Raw genomic sequence first — 17,758 nt, 5'->3', positions numbered from 1 at the left:
GTTTCTTCTGGCTATTTTTTGGAATGGCTCTTGATCTTGAGAGGGCAGTATCTTCTGCACCCTCTGTGGGGACACCATGGGATTTTCCATTGCCTCCAGGAATAATTATTGTTTGTCCAGGCTGAAAATGGACAACATATTCAAAAGAATTTTTTTTAAGTCGCTCTGTGGTCAGAAGTTGGCCACATTGGAGGCTGCTATTTAGAGCCTGATAGGAACTTTTTTTCAGGCCTTCTCCCCTAAGTGAAAATGAAACTATATACCCAGAGGGAAAGAAAAATTCTCTGAAGCTGTTTATGGAAGGATTTACTAAAACATTCTCAAGACACACAGCTCAAAATCTAAGACATAAGAATCTTTGATTTCTATCATAGTTGAAGGTCTTCTACCTAATATAAAGAAGAAAATTGATGATATGGTTGGATGTGTTCATAAACTTACCACACTATAGAATGCTATTGCAACAGGCTCAAAAGCTGCTTACTGCTAAATAATTTCACTAGAAATGAATGTTTCTAAGAATTCTAATCAATATATGCAATTCGAACTACTACGAGAGCTAAGGCCAAAAGAAAACACCTGTACATGAAAAATATGTTTGAAAAAAGTTGAATGTGTATTCAGAAAAGGAAAAGTATGAAGGAAATGTTTTATTTTTGTTGTTGTTAAGGTGTAAAAAAGAGAGTAACTGTGACTTAAAGTAAAATGACTGGTCATTCCAGAGTGAGAAGGAGGAAAAGCAAGAATGGATAAGAGTGTTGCAGAAAAGGAATCTTGGGTAAGGAATGTTATGTGTGGTCAAGCTGGTTAAGATATTTTAATTTTAAAAGAATGTGTCTTAATATCAAAACTACACTGGTGCAAAATTAGAATCTGTTGTCTTTTTTTTTTTCTGTGTTAGAAGGACAAAATGCACTTGGGTGGCCCAGTTGGTTAAGTGTCTGACTCCTGATTTCAGCTCTGGGCATGATTTCATGGTTCATAGGATAGAGCCCCACATTGGGCTCTGTGCTGACAGTACAAAGCCTGCTTGGGTTTCTATCTCCTCTCTCCCTCTGCCTCTCGTCCTCCTCTATCTCTCTCCCTCTCTCTCTCTAATAAATAAATAATTTTTTTTAAAAGAACAAAATGCTCTTGGACTACAGATCTGCTCTTGATAAGAGATTGTGGAAGGTGTGTGTGTGTGTGTGTGTGTGTGTGTGTGTGCATGTGTTTTAACCATTTAAATAACCTCTCTAGAAAACCAAGATCTTGTGTCTTAAAATTACTTCTTGTGCCTCACGTTATCTTTCTCAGGTTTCTCATTACTTAAGAAAATCTACTCTTCTCAATATTAAGAGCTAAGTTTTGTCCAAAACTATGTAACCTTCTGTATTTGCCTTTAAAATCTTCTATTGCCACTTTGGTTAAATAGTTATTATTACATAACTTTGTGTGATCCTATTTAGTCAGATATTTAAAACTTTTGATATTTTAACAACTTCCCAAAATCAAATTCTTGGGGCGCCTGGGTGGCGCAGTCGGTTAAGCGTCCGACTTCAGCCAGGTCACGATCTCGCAGTCCGTGAGTTCGAGCCCCGCGTCGGGCTCTGGGCTGATGGCTCAGAGCCTGGAGCCTGTTTCCCATTCTGTGTCTCCCTCTCTCTCTGCCCCTCCCCCGTTCATGCTCTGTCTCTCTCTGTCCCAAAAATACATAAACGTTGAAAAAAAAATTAAAAAAAAAAATTCTAAATGGAGTCTATTTGACTTCAAAGTAACTTGGAGATTTCCCAGAAGGCCCCTGAAAAAAAAAATCTCAAAGAATTTGTCTCCATCTTGTAAAGGAGAAATATTAAACTATTCTGGTTTACTTGGTATGTTAAATGCCATGGGAAGCATTACCAAGCAAGAAGTGATAATAAACCTTATTAGGGCACATGTGTATGGTTATATGTTACTGATATAGGTATTCCAGAAATTGTGTGAAGTTTCTAAAAATTTGTTAGTACTCTCACTGCCCAATTATTATTCTAAATTATTGTATGCCATGGAAATAACTGCATTTCCTTATCAAATGAACTCTCAGCTTTAAACGTGGCATGCATGGAGAGAGAGAGAGAGAGAACCAGGGAGGGGCAGAGAGAAAGGGACAGAGAGAATCTCAAGCGCCTGTCACGAACCGCGAGATCATGACCTGAGCTGAAACCAAGAGTCAGACACTTAACCGACTAAGTCACTCAGATGCCCCTAACCACAGCCATTTTTTAAAAAGTCCTTTTGTCATTTGCAGCTATTTACTCTGAAACTTTTGCAAAAATGCTTCATCTTCAGGAGATTCATGGAAAAGACTCTGAGAACAACTCTGGAATACAGATTTCTGATAACTTGAAGATCATGGAACTGAATGGGAGAAGAGTTTCCAGAACTAATGGAAAAACTGGGTTCAAGAAAATGAGAATAAAAAGGTATTGAATGAAATGATGAGGATAATTATGATTACTTTTACAACTTTTTCTGTGAAGCATTCCTTATTGTTTTGATTTTCTAGATTTAAGGGAAGTTTCTTCTCTTTTTTCTTAATTACCTATGACTTAATGTTGTCAATATACCTTTGTCAAAAGAATGGAAACATTTACTTTTTCTCCCTATATAATCCCCCCATAATTCAGAAACTTATTAAGCATTCTTAATTTCATAGCAATATAATTATTTGCACAAGTTCAATAGGAATCAGATCTCCTTATAATAGGACACAACTAGAAACATGGCTTTGACTAGACTATCATTTTTGAGAATAAGCATAAAATCAGATATAACCAGATAGACTGAATGAACTAATGTTGACTTTATGCAGACAATAAAATGCCCTTGGAAAAACTGGCCTGATATCCTGCTGACAGGATACCTTGAAGCTTTACCAGGTGAGCAAGGAAGGTTACTTCCTGGCAGTCCTGGGAACCTCAGGATATTGTGGAGACCTCAAAAAAAGAGGATTTAACATGGCCAACAGACACATGAAAAGATGCTCGATGTCACTCATCAGGGAAATACAAATCAAAACCACACTCAGATATCACCTCACACCAGTCAGAGTGGCCAAAATGAACAAATCAGGAGACTATAGATGCTGGAGAGGATGTGGAGAAACAGGAACCCTCTTGCACTGTTGGTGGGAATGCAAACTGGTACAGCCGCTCTGGAAAACAGTGTGGAGGTTCCTCAAAAAATTATAAATAGACTTACTCTATGACCCAGCAATAGCATTGCTAGGAATTTACCCGAGGGATACAGGAGTACTGATGCCTAGGGGCACTTGTACCCCAATGTTGATAGCAGCACTTTCAACAATAGCCAAATTATGGAAAGAGCCTAAATGTGCATCAACTGATGAATGGATAAAGAAATTGTGGTTTATATACACAATGGAATACTACGTGGCAATGAGAAAGAATGAAATATGACTTTTTGTAGCAATGTGGATGGAACTGGAGAGTGTGATGCTAAGTGAAATAAGCCATACAGAGAAAGATAGATACATATGTTTTCACTCTTATGTGGATCCTGAGAAACTTAACAGAAGACCACGGGGGAAGGGAAGGGGAAAAAAAGTTACAGAGAGGGAAGGAGGCAAACCATAAGAGACTCTTAAAAACTGAGAATGAACTGAGGGTTGATGGGGGATGGGAGGGAGGGGAAAATGGGTGATGGGCATTGAGGAGGGAACTTTTTGGGATGAACAGTGGGTGTTGTGTGGAAACCAGTTTGACAATAAATTATATTTAATATAAAAAATAAAACTGAAAAACAAAACAAAACAAAACAACAACAACAACAAAAGAGGATTTAACCCCAAATGTATACAAGTATTCCAGGTGAAGTCAGATGGTGGTCCTTGAGTGGGCCTTTTAACCTAGAGAGGCTTTGCAAGACTGAACTAAGATTCTCTATTAATAGATTTTGCAAAGCAAATTTTATAAGAGCCTCTATGGTCAATCACTACTGTTTCTGTACTTATGTAAATAACCAGGCCAAGTTAATGAAATTAGACTTATTTTGCAAACAAATTAGTCCTGCTCTCAATATCTTTGATAGAAATGAGGGCTATTGGGGCGCCTGGGTGGCGCAGTCGGTTAAGCGTCCGACTTCAGCCAGGTCACGATCTCGCGGTCCGTGAGTTCGAGCCCCGCGTCAGGCTCTGGGCTGATGGCTCAGAGCCTGGAGCCTGTTTCCGATTCTGTGTCTCCCTCTCTCTCTGCCCCTCCCCCGTTCAGGCTCTGTCTCTCTCTGTCCCAAAAATAAATAAACGTTGAAAAAAAAGAAATGAGGGCTATTATAGAGTAAAAAGCTATGTTTGAGTAGAAAACGATAACATAACTTTGTGAATATTAGATTTTAGTCTTCTTCATTGTCTTTGAAGTTTTGTTATACACCCCTAAACCAAACTGGATCCCAAACTCTTCTAATTTCCTCAAATATCAGGCTACAACTTTCTAAATGTTTTCAATTTTCTCCCACACTTCTGATTTGGAATCACTAAGAATAAAGTCCAGTCTTAAAAAATTTTTTTTAACATTTAATCATTTTTGAGAGACAGAGAGACAGAGCACAAGCTGGGGAGGGGCAGAGAGAGATGGAGACACAGAATCCGAAGCGGGCTCCAGGCTCCGAGCTGTCAGCACAGAGCCTGATGCGGGGCTCGAACTCACAAACTGTGAGATCATGACCTGAGCCGAAGTCAGATGCTCAACCGACTGAGGCACCCAGATGCCCCTAAAGTCCAGTCTTGAACCTACGTGGAAGGGATCATGCCAGGTTCCCCACGGTACCCAGACAGCAGCCAAATTCAAGGGGCCTGAACTTTCAGTCCACATCTCTCAGTGAAAAAGGACTCCACCAGCCTCTTGGAACTATATGCCACCTAGAGATCTAAAAGTAAAATTGACCAGAGAGGGAGTGATGTCAGCAAGATGGCAACATAGATTCTTCCTGACATCACTTCCCCTCACAAGAACAACTAACAACTGTGCAAGAACAAGACACCACTGAGAGAATCCTAGAACATGGAGGTAAGGCTGAAGCCCCTACCCCGCACCACAGAGACCAAGGCAAGTCTGCATTAGAAGTGTAAGAGAGGCAGCTACAGGCTGACTGCATTGCCCCTCCACTGCACCAGGACAGCACCACCTGGAGAGGTCTCCTTAGCCTCCACTTTCTCCAGCGGAAAAAGAGAACCTGGGGGGACGTCAAGCTGCCCCACCCCCAGCATTGTGGATCACTTGGCAGGAGCCCTTACTCTGGTCTCACACCATTATGGACTCAGGGAGGTCTGTGGGGCCCAGCCACTAGGAATGTGACTGTGATGAAGAAGGTGAGAGGGGCTTGCAACAACCGGCACAAGGACCTTGGCAAACTGAGTTCATGTCTGCAGTGCTTGAGTAGAAATCTTAACTAGTGGTTTTTGCTTATCTGCAGAACCAAGTCAGGGGTACGTTCTGACCGGGGAACTCAGTGGGGGTACATATCTGATTTAGTTCCTCAAATGAATTTTGTCAGCTCTACAGCCTGGTTTGCCTATGCCCAGGCAAAGAGCTAAATCAAAGACCCAGACACTTGGAGAATATCTTCCAGGCCTATCTGACCAGAAGGGCTGGCAATGACTCCTGGAAGCAGTGTGACTTACCAGCAGTGGAGCAGAGAGGCAAGGGGGCAGAGCTGATGTGCCGAGAGCACAACTACCAGCACAGAGCATTCACAGGCTACACACAGGCAGGGCGGTTCAATGGTAGCCAAGACTGAGGGTAGCTCTCAGCCCGTCCCAGCTGCAGAGCATATTGGGGAAATGGAGGGTAGCTTGGAGTAGCTCCTCCATGCCTCCCCCCACCCACCAACTCCCTCCCAGGCAAAGGAGCTGAGACATAGCCCCAACTGCTATGCAGAGTCTTCGGGCTCCATGTGACCATAAAGCCTGGGGACACAACTTGTATTGGAAAAACAACTCCAGGGACACTCAGGCTATGAGGCAGGTGTGCAGAGCTGATAGTTGGCAAAACAAAGCCAGTGGTCCTATTGGGTCAGAGAATTTGGGATGTGGGTTGGTGGGTCAGCACAAGTTAAGGGACCAAAGAGCTTTAAGAGCTTTAAAGCTGCTTCTCGTGCTGCACCTGCGCAGGGGATCAAATGTGTAGCCCTGCTCCCTCATTGCTAAATACAGCCTTCAGCCTGTCTGACAGAGAACCTGACCAAAGCACACTGGAGCTACGTAGCCCATTCAACAGCCCTATGCACAGTGGCACCTGAACAGAGAGCACAGCCCATGGCCTCACTCATCAACATATGCAAATTAATGTGATACATCACATTCATCGAAAGAAAGAAAGAAATCATACAATCATCTCAATAGACACGGAAAAAGCATTCGACAGATTTCAACATCCATTCATGATAAAAACTCAACAAATTAGACAGAAAAGAAACACCTCAACATAATAAAGGCCATATATGACAAGCCCATAGCTAAAATTGTACTCAATGATGAAGGGTTGAAATATTTTCCTCTAAGATCAGGAACAAGACAAGGGCACCCACTCTCACCACTTCCATTCAACAGAATGGAAAGGCAGAAGTAAAATTGTTGATATGTGCAGATGACATGATTTCATAGATGGAAGGTCCTAAAGATTTAACGAAAAAACTGTTAGATCCAATCAATGGATTCAGTAAAGCTGCAGGAAATGTATCTCGCGATACACAGACTGGAAGTCTGAGATACCTAAGTGGAAAGGTATCTCACGATCACAGACTGGAAGAATGAATATTGTTAAGATAAAGCCATCTATAGATTCATTGCAATCCCTAACAAAATTCCAATGATATTCTAACGGAAATAGAAAACACAATCGTGGAACCACGAAAGACCTCAAATAGGCAAATAAATCCTGAAAAAGGAGAACAAAGCATCCCACTTCTTGATTTCAAGCTATCCTATATAGCTATAGTTATCAAAACAGTATGGTACTGGCACAAAAACAGGCAAATGGAATTGAGAGCCCAGAAATAAACCCATGAATATATGGTCAACTAATATCTGATGGGGAGCCAAGAATACTCAATGAAGAAAAGAGAGCCTTTTCAATAAATGATGCTAAAGCAATTAGATATTAACATACTGAACTGATATCTTACACTCACAGAATTAACTCAAAATGGATTAAAGACTTAAATGCAAGACAAAACCATAGAACTCCTGAAAGAAAACAGGAATAAAGCTCATCGACATGGGTCTTGGTAATGATTTTTTTGGCTGTGACACTTAAAAAATACAGAATTACAATAAAAAATAAACACATGGAAGTACATCAAACTAAAAAGCTTCTGCAGGACAAAAGAAACCATCAACAAAGTGAAAAGACCACCTGCAGAATGGGAAAAAATATATGCAAAGCATATATCTGATAAAAGATTAATATCAGACATATATAAAGAGCTCATTCAACTCAACAGCAAAAAAAACCAATAACCCAATTAAAAACGGATAGGGGCAACTGGGTGGCTCCTTTGGTTGAGCATCTGACTCTTGATTTTGGTTCAGGTCATGATCCCAAAGTTGTGGGGTTGAGCTGCTACCCATCGGGCTCTGCGCTGAATGTGGAGCTTGCTTGAGATTCTCCCTCTGTCCCCCTGCCTCTCTCCCCTACTAGCGTGCTCTCTCTCTCTAAAAATTAAAATTAATTAATTAAAATGTATAAAAGACCTGAATAGCTATATCTCCACAGGAGATATACGAAAGGCCAACAGGTTCATGAGAAGATGCTCCAGATCACTCGTCATTAGGGCAATGCAAATTAAAACCAGAATGAGATGTCATGCCATCTTCATTTCCAGAATGAAAACTTTTATTCCCTTTTCTTCTTCGCTACTTGCTTTTTCTCTCTGCTAAATGTCATCTTACAAAAACTAAGAGACAATGAATGCTGGCGTGGATGTGGAGAAAAGGGAACCCTTACGCACTATTGGTGGGATTGTGAAATAAGCCCAACAGTGAAAGACAAATATGGTTTGATCTTGCTTCCATGTGGAACCTTAAAAAAACCTTACCAAAAAAAAATTCAGACCTGTAGTTACAAGAGGTGAAGGGTCTGGGAGAACAAACTTCCAGTTATGTAAGGTAAATGAGGGCTAGTGATGTGCAGTGCCATGATGACTGTGGCTAGCACTGCCACGGGATACACAGGAACCCTGGTGAGAAAGTAAATCCTATGACTTCTTATCACCAGGAGAATTTTTGCTTCTTTTTTTCTATTATTTCTGTACAAGAAAATGGATGTCAGCTGAACTTATTGTGGTCATCATTTTGCCATATATGGAAATCAAACCACCATGCTGTATACCTTAAATCCATGTAGTGATGCACGTCAGTTATTTCTCAAAACAACCGGAAGAAAAAAATTGACTAGGTAAGCTCCTCCCCAGAAGGAGACACGGTCTTGAGGCAGACAGTTCACAGATCAAGATCTTCATCTCCAGTATGAAACCTTTATTCCTTTTGCCTTTTCGCTATTTGCTTTCTGTCCATGTTAAGGCATGTGACAACAGTGCCCCTTAACTCTAGCGACTACTGCCGAATCCACTGCTAAGGCCACAGCTGTGCCACAAAAGTCCCTAGGCTTTCTTGCTAAGGTGGTTTTTAGGTAACAGAATTACTAATTCCTGCTTGGTAATTGCTTTCAATTACTTATTGGCTGAACAAGGGGAGTCTATGCCATAGCAAATACCTCCTGCTGTACTTGGATCAACACTTCTGGGATTGTAGCAAATACAAGATATTAACAAAAAAAGCCCCTTGCGTAAAACAGGCTGATGCACCTTCAGGTACATTCTTTGATCTTCTTGACACAACAAACACCTATACTAGATTCAACAAGATGCAATTTTAGAGCATAATTTTGGGTAAGACAGTGAGAACAACAAAACTGTTTTAAACTACTGAATGAAATGGAAAGAGTTCCCCAAATATTAAATGGGTACACTAGTGAAAAGATTAATGAATCTATAGGCTGGACATCATACTATTGTTTTTGGTGATAAAGAATTTATGGAAATCCTCTGGAATATTTGTTTTAGGAATTCATCTGCAGCTGGTAGAACCAGCCTATCTCAGGCATAAACACAACACAGAACTCTAAAATAATCCCAACTTTCACTTACTTTTTCCTTTCTTTTTTTTAAAGTTCATTTATATTTATTGTGAGAGACAGAGAGCGAGGGTAAGGGGCAGAGAGAGGGAGAGACAGAATCCCAAGTAGTCTCTACGCTGCCAGTGCAGAGCCTGACATGGGGCTCAAACTCACAAAGTGTGAGATCATGACCTGAGCTGAAATCAAGAGTCAGATACTTAACTAAGTCACCCAGGTACTCCTTCACCTACGTTTTAAAAGGCAGCTCATTTAAACCTACTTATAGAAACTATCTGATGTAGAACTTTCTGAGAATAAGCTTTCATATACCATTCAAGGATGGATAGATAGATAGATAGATAGATAGATGATAGAGTCCAATAAAACTGACATTTTGGTGCATAGTTTTTTAAGGTTTTAATACATGCATAGATCTGTGTATTTACCAGCAGCATTAGGATATAGAGCAATTCCATCACCGCCAAAACTCCTTCAGGCTGTCCTTTTGTAGGCATGCACTCAAATATCCCCATACCTTGGCCACAGTTGATCTTTTCTCTATGGCTATAGTTTTGACTCTTGTCAAATACATTTTACTCGGTGTTTCCCACAATGGTTCCTAACACTCTGGGGAGATTCCAGAAATGCCTTACAGTCTAGATGAAAGTGGTAACATTGATCATTTCCTTGTGGATAGGTTCTCAAAGGAAATGCAATGAAATAGATAAAGGGGGTTAAGATGATGTCATGATTCACTCTCCATGGGTACCCATATATGTGGCAAGACAAAATGGGAAGGACTAATGAAATACTGACAATTGATCTCTTTCTCTTTCCCTAGCATATCTCCTGCCATCGTCCCAAATGATTTCTAGCTCAGACTGCACTGACAAACGTGAAGGAGACTTCCACGGAGGGCAAGGACCAGAATCTAAATCACATCATTCAAAGAAGCTGTTCTTATCACAAAACAGGACAGACTCAAAAGGGGTATACCAGATCACACCAATTTCCTTCCTGCCTTGGAATGATAAAAAAAAAAAAAAAAAAAATCAAGCTCTAGGAGGACACAGCTGACTAAGGAATTTTGCTTTAGATGGACAGAGGAATAGAGATTCTCACTTATGCCCAAGGGTGGGTGAAGAAGGGAAAGGAAGGTAATTTAAGTGGGTACCTTGAAAAATAGGGGGCTTCTGAGAGATGAAACAAATTTGCCATTCCTTGGATGTAGCTTAAGAACAGAAACCTCAGAGATGTACCCCCTTCAAGGAGTTCTGGGGAAAGAGTAAAAATAAAAAAATGGCACATGTGGACGACAGAAGAGTCATGTTTTACCCGGTGTTCCCTGTGGCATGGGAGTAGCATCGAAGGGGTCCATACTGTTCCCATGGCTCCAGGGGAAGCTGTGAAAATGAACTTGGAGAATGAGCTGATGACCATCCCGAGAGGCCACTTGACCAAAAGAAAGTCACAGAGTGAAGGAGATGCACATTACAGTGAGGCATGGGGACCTTTGGAAGACAGCCAAAGGCTGGCAATCCCAGAACACTGTATGGGTGACTATTGTGTCACCGTAGGAGCCAGTACCACATAGCACTGATGCCACCAACAAAGGAATGCCACTCCCCCTGCCATGGGTGTGCAGAAGATTATCTGGATGGACTTATCCTTCCCAGACTTGTATCCCCTCCAGAAAAGGGTGCAGGAAATTCAGAGTTAAAATACGAACCTGAATGAGACTTAGTACTCCTGATCAATGGCTGGTTGAATTTGCCCCGACACTATTTTCTGGAGGCAGATCAGTAGCTCCTTTTCTCACTCAAGTCGGTGGCTGTAGAATTGAAACCTGAGACATAAATTTGGGATCAGATGGATTCATTTTGTATCCCAGAAACCAGTGTTAAGGACAATATGTGGCAAGAGTGCTAACCTCTAACTCACACAAAAATCTTGCTGACACACAAGAAATCACTATTGTATTACCCGTCATGGCCCAGGCTTTCTCAGTATTTCTTCCTGCACAAAACATATTTCTAAGATTCCATTTAAAATGCAGTGCCAATTTCAGTACAACCATTTTTTTTTCAATGTTTATTTCTTTTTGAGACAGAGAGATAGCAAGCAGGGGAGGGGCAGAGAGAGAGGGAGACACAGAATCCAAAGCAGGCTCCAGGCTCTGAGCTGTCAGCACAGAGCCCGACGTGGGGCTCGAACTCACGGACCGCGAAATCACGACCTGCCTGAGCTGTAGTCAGACTGAGCCACCCACGCACCCCTCAGCACAACATTTTAAACTAAGTCATTATTAAATAAAGATCAGGTTTTCAATATGTTAAGGGTTATACTGCTCATGAGTTTAGTGTTACCAATGACAGTATAAAGGCAGGGAGATAGACCCTGGACAAAGAGAGCACTTAGATCTCCCTATCTGCCTTTTCATTCCAGAGGGAAATGCTACCAAGTAGACTGTGCATCCATGAGAGCCTGGAGTGAGTATTTTGACATTCGCAAAACAACCCCGGATCTTTATGGGCCCACTCATCCCTGAACCCCAGCTTTGAAAGAGTTTGCTAAGGAGCCCACACTCTTCAAGATCTTTTCTCAACCTGAAGAGAGAAAGAAATCAGTAGGGGAGCTTGTTAAACAAGAAGATTCGGATTGAGCTGTCCTGGAATTCTGCATTTCTTAACAAGCATGAGCCACAATTTGAGCAGAGACTGCATGGAGGACTTGGTTAATGAGTTCTGGGCGCGCAGCTTGAGCTGCTCCATCTGAAGACTTCTCAGTATGGGACCTCAATTACTGTCACCTTCCTGCACCGCAGCACGCTCGACAGTCTCGGCAGGGCCCTGCTCCCCATGCTAGGGCTTCATCAGCACAATTAATCACTCCAGTTCTCTGCAAGTTCTCCGCTCATTTGTCAGGATTTCCCTGTTTTGACACCAAAGATCGACATCTCTCAAATCGGTTAGGAAGTAGTTTCCCATCCTGGTGCACACCTGCCATCTGGTGGTGAGAATTTAACTCCAAGTTACAGGGAAATAAGAGCCATCCTTTAATTCTGCCTCCCCTGTCCCCTTTCTACTCCCTCTCCACCCCTCTCTTGCCATGGTTAACAATTCAAAGAGTGTTTGGTGAGTGTAAAATTTAAAAGGTGATGTTGCCACATTGTGCCTCGGTGCCTCACCTGGCGGGATTGGAGAGCGGGCATTTGAGAGATTCATTCCAGGAATGCCTCTGAGGCTGAGGTGGAACTAAAAGCTTGCAGGAGGTTATAATCGCCTCCAAGTGGGTTTGATGCCAATGCCTATGGAACCAGGCTCCTCCTGTCCAGACCCTAGAGGAGCTGGGGCTTCCTGGGGCTGACATGATCCAAGGCAACGCTGGAGAAATCAGGGCTTGTGCTCTGGAACACTGTGATAGAGGAAAGACATTCTACCAACATTACTTACTAAGAAAGGATAATTAGCCCATGAATATTCTTAATCAAGAGGTCTAGGGTTGGCTTCTATTTCATTTATTTTTTATTGATTGATTGATTAACTTTATTTGAGAGAGAGAGAGAGAGAGAAAGCATGAGTGTGAGGGGCAGAGAGAGAGAGAGAGAGAGAGAGAATTCCAAGCAGACTCTCGGCTGTCAGCACTTCTTATCTTACAGAGAAGCCACATGAACTAAAATGGGCAAACTGGCATGACCTTAGGGCATTCGCCTTTACTGGCACAGCGGGCGCAACTGTGTTTGCCCTTACTTACATCATGCATTTTCTGTACCACTCTGGGAGACTGGAGGTGAAAAAGAATATGCTGAGCTTGGAGGGGAGAAGAGAGAAACTGCTCCTGTTTCTGTCAAAATCTGGAATCTACCAAACTCTCATGCCGGTAATGAGAAGATGAAAATGAGGGTGGAAAGAACACCAGAATACATTTAGATCATGGAGGCTCTCATTCCGGTTTTTATTCTGACAGGTCTTCCAACGGCTCTGCACCTCAATCTCGTCTCTTATAAAATGCAGGTTTGATACGTCTCCCACAAGACTGTAGTTGAGGTGATATGAGACTGTGGAAGTGGAAGGGTTTTGAGACTATCAAATATAGAAAGAATGACCATGTCTGTTGTGTTGATACCGGCCCGAGACAGCTCAAATGAAGGCCAAATGGACAGGTTGAGGTGTGTGTGTGGCAGGTATAGGCTGCTGTCCATGGGTATCCACTGAGAATCTTTCTGAATAGCTCAAAAATGGCTCTAAAGTTGTACATTTATGTGTTGATAATAAACAAAAGAAGAAGAAGAAGAGGAGGAAGAAGGGGAGGAGGACGAGGAGGAAGAGGTGGCCACAAACCACAAAGCAGACTCTTAATGATAGAGAACAAACTGAGGGTTGATGGAGGGAGGTGGGTGGGGGATGGGCTAGATGGGGGATGGGCATTAAGAAGGGCACTTGTGATGAGCATTGGCAGTTGTATGTAAGTGATGAATCACTGGTTTCTACTTCTGAAACCAGTATTACCTTATAGGTTAACTAAGTTAGAATTCAAATGAAAACTTGAGAAAAAAAAAATAAAAAGAACACCATTAAAAAACTAAGTTTAGAATTCATGAAAAAAGCTTATGATCATTGTATTAAAAAAATAAAACAATGGCAGGAAATACAGTGACATTATTCTCTTAACGATGAAGTGTTGATTCTAAATGGTTTAGCCTTTTAAAAAATAGATATTTAGAAAGTTTCATGAACTACTATTTCACTTATACTGACTGATAAAGTTTGGAATCTAGCACAACAATCATTTTATTATTCAGGTAATTATCTAAACAACGTTTCACCAACCTGGACCACTTGGACATGAATTCAAATGTGAGGGAATTTATTTCATAACCTGGAAGAAAAAAAAACCTAACAAATTTAATTAGCCTAACACGAATGCTTACTTTCTTCTTTTTGTCAGGAACTTGAAAACAGTAAGCATAGTATGAATAAAACTGTGTGAGCCTCGAACCTCATTTCTTCCGGCCAGAGAAACCTCTTCAGGGAACTTTTTATACCAAAAACATGGATTTCCTTATTTAAAATATACTTTTATTTTCAAATTTTCCTTTTGAAAGAGAGCCTTTCGTCTTTGTTTTTTATATACACATGGAAGCACATAAAACCAACACACGCAGAATTTTCTACCTAGTAGTCTATCTGTTCAGTAGGCCTAAGGTGTGGAGAAATAGTAAGAGCCCTGTGAGATGCCATCTATTTGAGGCAGAGAGGAAGATGAGGCAAAGGACGGATTATGAGATGGAGCCTTGAATGAGGACAGCACACGAGGAAGCCCAGCGCACTTCCTAAGAAGAGAGAGCCCAGTTTGCTCGGGAGTTTTTCCAGCAGTCTGCACAAAGACGGAAATGTGATCAGGTACATGAGTCATAGTTCATAAAATAACGGCAGAACAACCGCTCTGGCAAGGAGCTGTGTTCCGTTTCTGAAATTGCTCACTTCAGTTGAATATTCTCACCTCAAGTTGGGCAAGAGCCTGGACTAAGTGAGTTTTTGGAAGGAACCAGAAAAGTTATCTTTCCTCTACGAAGCACGGTCCGTTAGACTCTGTGAGTAAGTAGAAATCCAGAGAGCTTGATATTTATCGGCCCTATCTGATGCCAGTTTTAAAATTATTTTTCTTTTCTGATAAAATTACCTCTTCAATGACACGAGGGGAGAATTTCAAAGCTGGTACTACACGATAGGCAGAGGGAAGAGAGGAATTAAAACATATTTTAAAAAATATTTACAGAGAGCTAAAAAGGAAGCAATTCAGACCATGCCTTACCTGAAATAGTGGTAAATAATTTAATATTCCTAAATTCTTAACCAATTTGAGGTTGGGAAGGAGGCAATCTCTAAGAACACCTCTACTTTTGACTTTAGCATAACTTGTGTGGTAGAGCCACGAGTTTATGCCGAGGATCCCTCCTCTGTCTTCAGGAATCAGTCTGACTCTAGGGCAGTCATGTCTCTTTTCTTGCAAGATGAGAGGAAATCAAAATTAGCGGTTTTGAGAGGGATGGTAGGAGCTATTGGCCACCGGATCACACTCTTGCTAATCACAGCAGCATACTTGGGCTTTCACCTGCAAAACGCCTTTGGTAAAATACATTTTCATGGACTAATGGCAGACGGTATATTTCACCACCAGATGGCAGCAGTGCACTCTGGATAAATGGTGCGGCCAAGGACGCTTTTTCTTTGTTTTCTACCCACTAAACTCTCCGCTAGGAGACAGCAACATGAATATAATTGGAATAGCCATTAATGGGTTATGTAAAAAACAATTTCATTTCTTCTTTTAAATCTGAGAGCAGCACTTTAGAACAGGATCCACAGTTGGAATGTTTTTCTCTAGAAAATTACCAGACTATGTGCTTTTAGGCCTCCCACACACTAACCTAATATCTAAAAAACAAAACAAAACACAACAAAGCAACAGAATAAAACTTTTGTGGGGAGCATCTTCTAAAGAGCCTGGGAAAGATCACTGTTTGAAACCATTATCACTGAGGAATTTGGGGAGCCCAGACTTCCTCACCCAATTTAGAAAAAAAAGTGGTGACTAAAACAGTCATTTTTTGAACATAATGGTAATTACTATTTATTGACCACCTATTATGTGCCAAGGATTGTACTGAAATGCTTTAAAAATACGTTCACTGAATCTGGATCAGAGGTCGTTTTAAAAAGCCCAGATTTGAACTTAAGCCTGTTTAGGGCCATCACCTCTGTATTTTCCATGACCTCATGCTTTTTCTGCTAGAGCCATTTTCAAAACCCATACTGAAGGAGAAACTGGAACAGCTTTCACGGTATGATTTTGAGGGCACACAGGAATATACTGACTCGTCTTTTGACTTTCCCTTTCATGTAGATGCATCACATTAATCCAATGAGGGGTAACATATTTTGATTCTATAGTTACACTGAAGGCTAAACGTGAAGATTGGTTTGGGAGCAATGCAAAGTAATAAACACGTCATGTTGAAATCTAAATGACTGCTAGCTAGCATCATGGACGAGAAGCAGAGGAGGGCTGGAGACAGCAGGGGGACGGATGCCAGTCTCCTGACTGGGCAGAAGAGAAAGGTAATGAGATGGCGGCAGGGGCCAAGAAGTTGAGGCAGGCAGGTTGACACAGCTGTCCTGTGGTTATCCCTGCTGAGTGCCCTTAGAGAGCCTTACCTGTAAGTGACCCTGGACAGCTGGTTGTAACCTGGTGCAGCACAAATGCTTTCCACGTGTAGCAGAGACCTGAACATGGTTTGAATCCCTTAGAGGCGAACTTTGGGCAGGCTTCGCAAACTGGGTTAATAGCAAGAGGTTGTCTGCCAGGCATCCACAGTGAGCGGGCCTGCCCTTGGAAGTCCCCAGGACCTTTGTTCTCCTTAATTCAGTTCTAAATTGGATGACAACGTATTATAAAGGGGGAGAGGAATAAGAAGTCAAGTACTACAAATATGGCTCAGACTACCGTTGTGCACAATGATTCTATTGTACGGTAAAGCTGCACTTCAATAATTTTTATTTCAGGTAACTCAGTAGAATGGTGTGCTAGTCCCAAAGGGCAAAAGCTGATGAATGTGAAGAGGAAAAGGTCCCTTTTCTGCTTTATGCACTAAACAGTGTGGGGGTGAGAGTGGGGGTAGTCCTGAAAGAAGAGAAAGGAGTGGGCGCCTGACGTAGGGTCCAGTGTTTTAGGAAAAAGATAAGGGAGGTGACTTGATTCTCTATCTGTGGCCAGAATCATGTCCCTGGTTATCTGTAGGCAATGTCAGGTACCTCAGGGTACCGATAAACTAGCACATACTAGTTGCAACAATTATCCTTAACTATGCAACTACTTACTAGGACCCAAGTATTGTTCTTATCTGGCTCCTGTTTAGTCCTTAGGCAAGCCCCACGGGGGAGCTGATTCTTATCCTTTCTCAGAGACAATAACTTGCCCAGGGTCCCACAGTTAGCAGAAGACAGGATTCAGATCCCATTCTCTTGGCTGTATTTCCTCTGCTTTTTGAGGGCCTTCCTCTGAGGCCATGGCTGGTGATACATACTCACTGAGAGCCACCAGGGGTCACACTAGCCAATGCGGATCAATTAGTAAGCAAGATTGGCTGGAAAGGTAATTAATTTTGGGATGCCTGGGTGGCTCAGTGGGCTAAGCATCCAACTTCGGCTCAGGTCATGATCTCACAGCTGGTGGGTTCAAACCTAGCATTGGTCTCAGTGCTGTCAACTCAGAGCCTGGAGCCTGCTTCGGATTCTGGGTCTCCCTCTCTCTCTGCCCCTCCCCCACTTGTACTCCGTCTCTTAAAAGTAAGTAGACGTTAAAAAAAACTAAAGAAATGTAATTAATTCTATAACTATGGCCTGTTCAAGTTTAGGTGTACTGACAGTGCGACATCAAACTGAGGCATTAAAAAGGAATCCTGGGAAAATAAGAACACGTTTGAGTCAAGCCCCTCCACCACCCCTTTTTTTCTGGCTTAAATAGGAACAAAACGAGATAAAGCAGCTTGAATCCAACGCAATAGATAGCACAACCACAAGTTTTTAACCTGTATATCTGGCAGC

This window comes from Lynx rufus, unplaced genomic scaffold, assembly GCF_022079265.1.
Source record: "Lynx rufus isolate CCGP_SWC_20201006 ecotype Redwood Valley unplaced genomic scaffold, mLynRuf1.p SCAF_1, whole genome shotgun sequence".
Classification (NCBI taxonomy): Eukaryota; Metazoa; Chordata; class Mammalia; order Carnivora; family Felidae; genus Lynx; species Lynx rufus.
Note: the sequence above shows the minus strand (reverse complement) of the source record.